This window comes from Diceros bicornis, unplaced genomic scaffold (genome assembly GCF_020826845.1).
Source record: "Diceros bicornis minor isolate mBicDic1 unplaced genomic scaffold, mDicBic1.mat.cur scaffold_553_ctg1, whole genome shotgun sequence".
NCBI lineage: Eukaryota > Metazoa > Chordata > Mammalia > Perissodactyla > Rhinocerotidae > Diceros > Diceros bicornis.
In genome coordinates, this window is record NW_026691422.1 from 27501 (window position 1) to 38449 (window position 10949).

Here is a 10949-nt window from a genome sequence, read left to right on the forward strand (position 1 = left end):
GCCCTGGTAGCCGGAGGCGACACCCGCGCGGCGAGGCCCGTTCGGGTCCCAGGCGGTGGCCATTGCGGTCGGGCACCTGTCCGGGCAGGGGGGAGGTCGGCGTGCACGGGGAGGACGGCGCGCGCACGCCAGGGACCGCGAGGAAGGGCAGCGGGCACGCAGGGAGGCGGCCTGGGGAAGGCCTCGGGCGCGGACGGGCCACCGGGAAAACAGGCACGGGATCCCACCGCCACCGACACTCGGAGGCGGTCCCGTGACGCCCGGGACGCCGGCCGGCCTCGGCCACCCTTGCGCCTCCCTCGGCTCGGCCCCACCGCCGGGGCCTCTGCGAGACGCCCCCACCGCGGGAGCCGTCCCTTCCGCCCACCCCGTCCATCCGCCTGGCCCGCTCCGGGGCTCGCGCCCCCGAGGGAACACACGCCCGGGGCGCGGTACCCCGGACCGTGCCCGCACACCACCACCGGCTGCGGCTCGTCACGGGAGCGGGCGGAGAGCTAGCCGCTCCCCGCGGGAGAGCGGGCGGCGCCCGGACGGGGCTCTTGCCCCACACCCCGGGCACGCGGCGGGCGGGCCGCGCGCACGCCCACGCGCACGCGCGGCCCCGCGCCAGACGCCGGACGCCGGCCGGGCCAGGCGGGACCCTCCCCCGACTCGGTGAGGGGAGGCGCCGGCCGCGGTAGGCAAAGGGCGGCTCTGCCCACACGCAAACGGTGGTCACACCACCGGCTACCACGCGCGGAGAAGGAGGGGCAGCAGCTGGGGGATCCGGGAACCCCAAAGGCACCCTCTCGGATCGCTAGAGAAGGCTTTCTCGCCGAGGGCGCGTCGCACCCACCCATCGTCCCCCGTCGGGACCGCGAGGGCACTCCTGGGTGCCGGGGCTATGCGGGGGTCTGCGGTATGGGTAAGCATGGGGCAAATCCGAGCGTTCGCGGTCAGGGCCACGAGCCCGCGCTTCCACGGGCTCCTCCTCTCGTCTGACATCACGGGGCTCATCGAAGCTTTACGGGGCACCCGCGACGCCTGGAACTCAGAGCTTCCGTCAGGTGAAACCGACAAAGAAGCAGAGAGCCCAAAGGAGGTGCCAGCTAACCGGCACTCCTCGAAAGACAGCCAGCGCCATGCCGCTGGCTCGGCCCGCCGAGATCGCTCAACGCACCCGCGTGCCAGCCCCAGCGACGGAGGACACACGGCGTGCACCCAGCCAGTCAGTCTCCACGCGGCAGGCCGGTGGGACGACGAGGCACCCGCCCCCGCGAGGGGAAACGGGCATGCCTCCCCTACCGACTGGACCCCCGTCTCGCCTCAGACACACCATCGTAGCGGTGACCCGAAGGGGTCGCTGGAAACGGGAAACGACACCACCGCTCGGCCTCAGGCACCTGACGGACGACCTGGAGCGCTCCAGGGGCACCACCAAGGACCGGGCGACACACACCCACACACCCGGGGGAGCGTGTGGTGCGGCGGCGGCACGGCCCACCCCACCTCGGGGAGGCCCACTCGCCAGACGCGGCCGAGAGGCCACACGGAGTGTCCACTGCGTCACAAAGACCTCGGCCCCACCGACGCCACAAGGCAGAGGGCGGGAGAGCGAGGTCGGGCCGGGTTCCGCACCCCTGCCTTCCACACACCACCGACGGGCGGGGAGGAGAGGCGAGGGACCCGTGGGCAGAGCGAGAAGAGCGGGCCCGTTTGACACAAACGCCCGTCCCTCGCCTGGCACGGCTTAGGCCCGGCCCAGGAGAGCGCGACATCACCACATCGATCACCGCGGCGCGACACGCCTCACGGAGACAACGACAAGCACAGCGACAGTCACCGAGGGAGAGACTGCCTCAGCCTCACCGCTTCCCCCCCCACCCCGGAGTCGTGCAGCAGCGGGCCACGACCCCAGGAGGTGAACGCCTGACACGCGGTGGCGCGGGAGCCCGAGGCGTGGGGTAGTCGCGACCGCACCGGGGTTGCCTGCGGCGGGGAGCGCACCGGGTAGAGGACCCGCGCCACCTCCCCCGCCGCCCTCGGGTGCTGGAGACCGGAGGCGGCACCGCGGATCGGGACACCTGGGACGCACAGGAGCCGGCGCGCAGGCCCAGCCCAGGCGGGCGGGCTCAAGTGGCAGGGGCAGAACCGGGCCTCCACCCCACGGTCACAGCCCGGAGCCCCGCCACGCGCGTCCAGAGGCCCAACGACTCCCAGGCGACAAACGTCCGGAGACAGCGTGTCAGCACCTATCTGGCAGCGAAAAACGACCATTTCGGGCGAAAGAATGGCCGCACCAGGCGACGGGGCCCACCCACGGATCACGGCGGCACCCCTTGGATCACGGGCCCGGTCACCAGGCCCCCGGCACCACCCCATCGCCACCAGCCCCGGAGCCCCCGCGACCATCTGGTCGACCCCGGAAGTGCGGCGGCAGAGGGGGCGCGGGGGCACGCGGGACCCGCGCCCGGCCGGGTACACCCTCGCCGTCTCGCCCTCGAGGGCAGGCGGCCGGTCCATCCTCCTCTCCGGGGCAGGACTTGGGGAAAAAAAAGATTCCTCAGAGGCGCCCCAGGCGACCGGGCCCCACCCGGGCAGGCCGGCGTCCCTCCACGTGCCCCCCTACCCCACCCGGGGCTCCACCTGCCTCTCGAGCCGGTCCCCACCTCCGGACCCAGAGGCTTTCGGAAAACTTGGCGATAGAAATCCAGCGCGACGACCCGGACCCACGCGGTCACGTGTCCGGGACGGGGACGCCCTCTCCCCGGCCCACCCTCGAGGGCGGGGGCCGGTCCGCGCTCTCCTCCGGAGCGGGACTTGAAAAACATCCCTCGGAGTCGCCTCCGACGACCGGGCCGCCACCACGGACGGCCCGGGCCGGTCGGTCCCCACCGCCAGAGCGGGACTCGGAAAACGCGGTGAGAAAAGTCGAGTCCGACGACCCGGAGCCACCCGTGCCCGCGGCCGAGCCGCCGCGGTCTCGCCCTCCACGGGCCTCCCCGCAAGGCCCGGGCCGGTCCCCGACCTCCGGAGCGGGGCGCGAGCAAGAAACCGGTGACACGGAGGGCCCGACGACCCGGGCCGCACGGGGGACGCCAGCCGGGCTCGGGAACCCCCCCCCACCTCGCCGGCCCCGGTCGGTCCCCGAGGGTCGCAGTGGCACCGGCGTCTGCTGGTCGACCCGTCCGGGCGGCCCCGCACACCCGCCGCCCTCGGGGAGCGCGGCGACAGCCACCTCCCCACACTCTCCTGCACGTCCAATCTCCGCCCGGCGGACGACGCGCCCGCGCCCCGGCACGACCGGGACCGATCCCGCCACTGCCACCGGCCTTCCGGAACTCCGCCTCGGTCACCGCGGCCAAGTCACCTCCCTTGCCGAGGTCGCCGGAGCTCCGGAGGACAGAAACGATATAAAAGCGGCCGCCAGGTGGCACCGGACAACCGGCGCGAACGTCAGCGGGACGGATCCGGATCCCTGGCCGGCCGGGGCGCGCAGCCGGGCCGCCTGGCGGCCCGACCCCGTCCCGACCCACCCCGGGTCCCATCTCCCGGCCCGGCGCGGCCAGGGGGCATCCGCCTCGGGGCTCCCAGCCGGCACGGCGCGACCCCGGCCGCCGGAGAGGGACTCGGAAAACGTGTGTGTTTCGGGCGCTCGCCCGTGAGGGGACGGGGAACATTCCCTCAGAGACGCCAGCAGGGGCGCCGGGACTGCCGGCACCGGCTGGCTTCCCGGGGTGGCCCCGAGCGCTTCCCGGGCGCTTCCCGGGCTCCCGGGAGGACTCAGGGAAACGCGGCGGGCGGGGCACCGCCAAAACGAAACCGGGCGAGTCGTCAGAGGACGACGACGACAGGGGAACGACGGAGCAACTGTCCGCATCCCGTCACTTCCAACCCGCGACGGCTTCCCAAGGCGGGCAGGCAAAGCCCAGAGGCCGCCGGGGAAACGACGGCGACGCCTGACCGCACGGAGGTTGAAGAGACACGAACGTGTCTCCCTCCGCGCGGGCCGCGACACAGTCCCGAGACAGCGCGCGGGGCTGGGGAGCGTGGGTGCAAATGCACCAGTGGCGACCAGAATATCGATGTCAGCGGTCCTTACCGTCGTGACAAGCGGGCAGACCCACAGAAAGTGGTGGGGGGTGGGGGAAGAGACTTCACAGCCATCCGCTCAACAGATCAGGTTCCAGTACGTCCGTACAAGGCCACGCTGCCTCGTTCTGTCCCCGCGGGTCGAAGTGCCATCGGTGGCTGCTGGTCGACCCCTACGGGCGGCCTCACAACCAACCCGTTCCGGTGTAGAGCGCCGACCGTCACCTCCCCCTAGGGCTCTGCGTCTCCAATCTCCTCCCAGCGGACGTCTCGCCCGCACGACACCCCGACCGTGACCGATCTTTCTACTGCCACCGACCTCCCGGAACTCTACCTCCCTCACCGAGGCCAAGCCAAGTCCCTTGTTGATGTCGCCGGAGCTTCGGAGAACAGAAACGATATAAAAGCGGCCGCCAGGCGGCACCGGACAACCCGCGCAAACGTCAACAGCACGTATCAGGATCGCGGGCCCCCCGGGGTGCAAGAATGTAGCAAAGGCACAGAAATTAGTATCAATTCTTCAAAAAAAAAAAAAAAAAGTTTCACCACATCTATACAACGCAACACTGTTTCTCAGTGTGTGTGCATGTTTGAAATTAGGTAAATATTGATGTTCAACATTCCGTAAAATTTAAAAAAATGTCATAGGACTTTGGTGTTTGAAAAATAATTGTTTAAGTAAGAAACTTAACAACTTTATATGAAGTGTTTGTACAGCTTTCCATACCCACCAGAAGTAAACAGAATTTTTGGTTCTCCCGCACTTTTGTGAACAGTTTGGGCGGTACAAAAATATTAGCCGTCTTTATAGCAGTGTAGTGGTATCTCATTTTGTTAATAGTTTGTATTTTACTACAGACTAATCACATTGAGTACTTTTTTACGTATTCACAATCCATCTTCTTTGTTACAGTGTATTTTGAATTCTTTTGCCTGATTTTATTAATTTCTCTATTATTTCAAGATTTCTTTATATACTCTGAGTATAAATTCTTTATCAGAGATAAGATTTGCAAATCTTCTTTCTCCCAGATTGTCACTTGTCTTTTCATTCTCTTCATTGTGTATTTTCTTTGCTATCATGTGTTGTCATAGTTCTTTCTTTTTTCTTTTTCTTTTTTTTTTTTTTTTGGTGAGGAAGATCAGCCCTGAGCTAACATCTACCAGTCCTCCTCTTTTGGCTGGGGAAGACCGGTCCTGGGCTCACATCCATACTCACGCATCTTCCTCCACTTTATATGGGACGCCACCATAGCATTGGTTGACCAGTGGTGCGTCAGTGCGTGCCCGGGGTTCCCAGCCGGCGAAACCAGGGCCGGTGCCGCAGCGGAGCATGCGCACTTAACTGTTTTGCGCCAGCGGGCGGGAGCCTGTCATAGTTCTTTCTAAATTTAGATCAGCTTCCAATATTTTATCCTTTGCAATTTCTATGTCGTGAACTGTTTCTAAGAATTCCTGTAGTGTGGACATTTGTACCAGTATCTCTTCTCTGGCAGGTCTTCACCCTGTCCTCATTTATGTTAATACGCTCACCCACATTCCCTACCTCTGGTTGCATGTCTACAGTCTCCCACATGGTGGCAGTGTTGTCCTATCTATGCTCAGCTGCCTCCTAACCTCACCCAAGTTCTCCTCCAGCATCAGCACTTGTTTTTTGGACTCTTAGCCGTCTTAGACAATTCCCTCTTTTGATTATTCACTTTTGGAGGGAGACAAGGAGACAACGTAACTGCACACTTTGCTGTGTGTGTGACCTGGACAACAGATAGACACCAAGCAATCACGAATAGGCTTTGCAAGCAGTGGAGGGATTGGTCACTGACTGTGTTGCACATTTGATGTTCAGTGGTAGTAATTTACAGACCGGACAGGCAGCAGTGAATTTTATACTTCATGCTGTTATAATTAATAAACTGTGGTGATTGAAATTTGAACCACGTTGTTGTGGAACTGGTGTTATTTAACTACACCATAGTCACTGAAATTTGTGCCTGCTAAAATCATGCAAATTGAGGACTCTTTCTCTCAGATAGAATAGGGATACAGAAAGTAAAATCTGACATTGCGCAACTGCCTTTGCCTGTTGGCCAGTTACATATCTAGAAGAAGCTGATAAGAGGTCAACCTACAACTTTGGCACATAGACAAGGCTGGGGGAAAAATATTTGAGTCCAGAGACCACTGAGGCTGACATTTTGGTTTGCTACTTAGAAATTAGGAGTAGGAGCCTGAGCAGCCATATTTTAGGAAAAAAGGGAGCCAAAAGATATTAAGCCCTTGTAAGATCTGCATCTCAACTTTCAGCTCTCTTGTTGGCCTGCAGTAATCTCAGTCCCTAAAATTGGATTAAGGAGATTCCAGAGTAACGGTCCCCCCTCAATCACTGGAAGAAGAGATTTTAGTCCTCAAAATATTTCTAAATTAATTTTGTCAAAAATTGTGTAGATTATAATCAAAGATAACTAGGCTAATGAGAGGACTTGACATCATAAAGAAGAGCAGGAGAAACAAACAATAATAGACCCAGACCAGCAATGGATCCAGATTTTGGGATTACTAGGCACTAGCTGTGGAGCCCAAGTCTTGGTTACAGAAGTATGTGCCAAGAACTGAATATTGTGTCCCTCAAATTCATGGTGTTAAGCCCTAATCCCAAAAGTGATAATATTTACAGGTGGAGACTTTGAGAGGTAATTAGGTTTAAATGAGATCATGAGAGTGAAGCTCTCATGATGAAATTAGTGCCCTTATATGAATGGAAAGAGAAGAAACTCCTCTTTCTCTCTGCCATATGAGGACACAGACAGAAGATGGCTGTCTAAAATTCAGGAAGTGGGCCCTCACCAGACACTGAATCTGCCAGCACCTTGATCTTAGACTTCCATGATCCATAACTGTGAGAAATAAATATGTGTTGCTTTAACCAACCAGTCTGTGGCATTTTGCTATAACAGCCTTAATGGACTAAGATGCTATGTGTAATTTTTCAGGCCTGACTATCGGTAATTACACAGGCTTTACTTAACTGGACTCATGGGGGAAGCTTCCCTCACTACACCAGACTTCGTCTGCAGTCTCTGAGGGGAGGTGCAGTCAAGGACTCAGGCCCCACTGGCCAGGCATGCCCTTCCCATATTTGCATTCATAGCCCCGACACTTGCATTTCTGTGTCTCTTTCTCTGAATACTCAGGTGGAGGTCTTCTGCAGGCAACTCTGCCTAGGTCTGCTTATGGAGGGAAGAGGGGCAAACCTTGAAGACACTTTCCCCTACTCTGATTCAGTACTTGGAACTTTTCCACCTCTAGCCCATCCCCCTAAGCCTCTCTCTGACTCCAGGGTTTATAAAAAAAAAAATGAGGCCTTTTGTTTGGGGGTCTCGGAAGAGTAAGACCACCCCTGCTTCTGTGCTGATTCACAAAACAATCACCCAATGTACCATTCTATGGGGGAAAATTAAACAGGAAGAGTCTTAGTCTCTTGCTTACACAACCACAGTAACTAATTAAAGGCTTGATTCTCTTATTTTTGGTTTGTTGTTTTCATTAGCTACTCTGACAACTGGCAGTTCAGCTCTCTCTCTCCCAGGCAAGTGGATCTCCTGACACTAGATTTATATAACTCTGCTTACTAGATTTATGGTAATAAAAAACAAGGTTAAACATTTTGGCAGAACAGTGGAACATATCCATTAAAAGGACAAAGAAAATTAAAAAAATTAAAACAAAAATTCTAAAATTGAAATGTAAATAATATTGAGAACAAAATGGATGTGCTTAAAATCGCACATCTTAGAAAGAGCTAAAGAAAAAATAGTAAACAGAATAAATGCCAGAAAAGAAGTCCAGAATAAAGCCTAAGGAGGCAAAATTGTGAAGAAAAGAGAGAAATTATAAGAATACAGTAAAAAAATTTTAAAAAGTATTAATTGGAATCACAGAGGTTAAAGAAAAAAATGAGCAGAAGCAATATTTCTCAACAGCAAAAATAGAAGCTGGATCACAAAGGAAAGATAGATTTAACGTGCTAAAAGTATATAATGACCAACCCAAGAATTGTATACAAAGCAAAAATATCTTTTGGAAAGAAAGAGGAAATAAAAACATTTATAGAAAAGCAAAAACTGAGATTTATCATTAACATACCAAACTAAAGGATAATAGTGAAGAATATTTTTCAAGAAGAAAGAAAATCCCAGATAATAAGATGGAGAAGCAGAAACAAGTGAAGAATAACAAAATTAATATATATGTGGGTAGCTACAAATGAATAAAGAATGTACATAAAAATGATAATATGTGACAGGCTTTTAAGTAAATAAATAAAATTATATATATGTATGCAATTTAAGTACACAGCAATAATGCCTTTGAAGTCAGAAGTCAGGAAGAGTCCTTGCACTCTCTGGGAAGAAGATGTAAGTACCAATTAACTATAGATTTTGTTAAATAAAGGTAGACAATTAAATAATACAAAAATATATATAACTTAAAAACTGACATGAAAAATTAGAAAAATTAAATCAATTGGAAAGGAGAAAAGAAAGAAAACAATTAACACATAGAAAAGGCATAGGAAACAAAGACTTAAGCTCAAATAGATCAGTAATTACATTAACTGAAAATGGTCTACTTTTATTAAAATAAAATGTAGACAGTTTTAATGATAAATATATGTAAATATTTACATTACAGAGGGTAAAATGTATGGGAAAAGATAGAATATGTAAATTCTATGACCCAGAAAACAGATAGAAGTTTATTAATAAAAAAGTAGATTCAAAGGCAAAAACTATTACTAGAGATGAAAAGAAAGCTTAGTAAAGATATAAGGTTCAATTCAAGAGAAAAACATAATTTTACATTGTATGTACCTAATAATTGACGGAACCACAGGAAAATGGACAAAGCTACAATAATGAGGGATACAATAAACAATGGTTCCAATTATGTAGTGGAATAAGACAAGTGGATTCTATCATTTATATGAATAGTTAGAAGATGAAGAATGTGGAAGATATCATTAGAAAAGAATAAAGTAGCAGAACTATGTGTAGATTATCAAGTCTCATGATAAAACTACAATAATCAGAATCTGATAGTCTTCAACTAAAGATGAACAAATATGCCAGTGGAACAGAACAGACTATGAAAATATTCCATGTGCATCTGAACACTTTCTTCTTTCTTTCTTTTTTTGGTGAGGAAGATTGTCCCTGAGCTAACATTTGTGCCAATATTCCCCTATTTTGTATGTGGGACACCGCCACAGCATGGTTTGATGAGCTGTGTGTCGTCTCTGCCCGGGATCTGAACCATAAACCCCAGGCTGCTGAGGCAGAGCATGCAAACTTAAACACTACACCACCGGGCCGGCCCCCCTGAACACTTTCTTTTGGACAAAGGTGGCATTGCACAGGTGTTGGGGAATGGGAATCTTATTAATAAATGGGGATGGGACTTTTGGGTTTGCGTACAGAAGAAAAATGGAGCTAATTCTTATCTCACACTATTCACAAAAATTGGCTGCAACTGTATGGTGAAATTATAGGTGAAAGGCAAATTAAGATTTTTTCTTAAAAAATGTCAGAGAATATTCTCATGATTTTAGGATACAGAAGATACACTTGCTTGATTTGCTTCTATCCAAAAAATTTACTCTTAATTTTGTCTCCCATGTTCTTTAATTATCTCCCACCATTTGTCCTTCATAGCTAAATTACTTGTTAAACAGTCAAAGATCATTGACTCCTTCCACATTCACTTCTTGGCTTGCTACCATCCCCACCATCCCGAAGCTGCTCTCTCCAGAGGAGTGACTTTTCCCTTTAGCCAACCCCTGGCCAAACCAAACGTTCCTTTCAGTCCATTTCCTACTTACCCTTCTCTCCTTCACTAGACTGTGAGCTCCTTGAGAACAAAAACTATCTTTTTCATCCTCATGTATCCACTCTGCAGCAGAGTGTAAGCACACAACAAGGGCTCAGTTGTATCATTTTCCTGAACTCGTCTGAAATCCTCAGCTTTCATGGCAGCATTTCCCCCCATGTTAGCTCCTTGTCGTTTTGCTCCATGAGTTTATCATAATTTCCCTCCCCTTTAAAAGTTGGGGTCTACATGTGAACTTTGACTCTATTCTTCTTAGTCTCCACTCACGGTGGGTTATCTCAGCTGAAGGCAGAGACTCAGTTACTACCCATATTGCTTGCAATGCCACAAATCTTTTTCTCCTTTGCAATCATCCATGGATTTCTGATCATTACTACACTTCTCAATCTATATGTACAGATAACATAACATCTACAATTCAGCACATTTAAAACTGAACTCGTTATAACTAACTCATCCCTAAAACTTTCTTCGTTTCCAGTGTTCCCAGAGTTAGTGATACCACCTTTGGTTACTCAAGCCAGAGCAATGGGGCATATATTTTCAATAGTTTTCCTGATTGCATCTACTTAACATCCTTCCAGCTAGCCTCATTTCTGCTGCATGTGACTGTCTCAGTTGAGTCCCTCGTCGTTTTTTTTGCCTGAAATATTACATCTGATTTCCTTGCTTCTGGTCATGCCCTGTTCTTATCCATTTCTCACACAACTCCTAAGGTGCTCATTCTCAAGGTAAACAATTGATTTACTATTCTGTGTCAATTTCTACCCATTGCTTACAGAATACAGTGTGAACACCTTAGCAAGACACACCTGATCCTCCTCGTAGTCTCAGCCTGCTTGTTCGTGTAGCATAGTTCCTTGTCAGTTCTACAAACTCACTCTGAAAATGCCTCACTAAACCATATGCACTTCCCTCAGGCAGGCAGTGACACTTTGATTTTTCTGTTTTCTTTAGTCATGTGCCCCCCTTGATGCATCCTTCAACTCCAG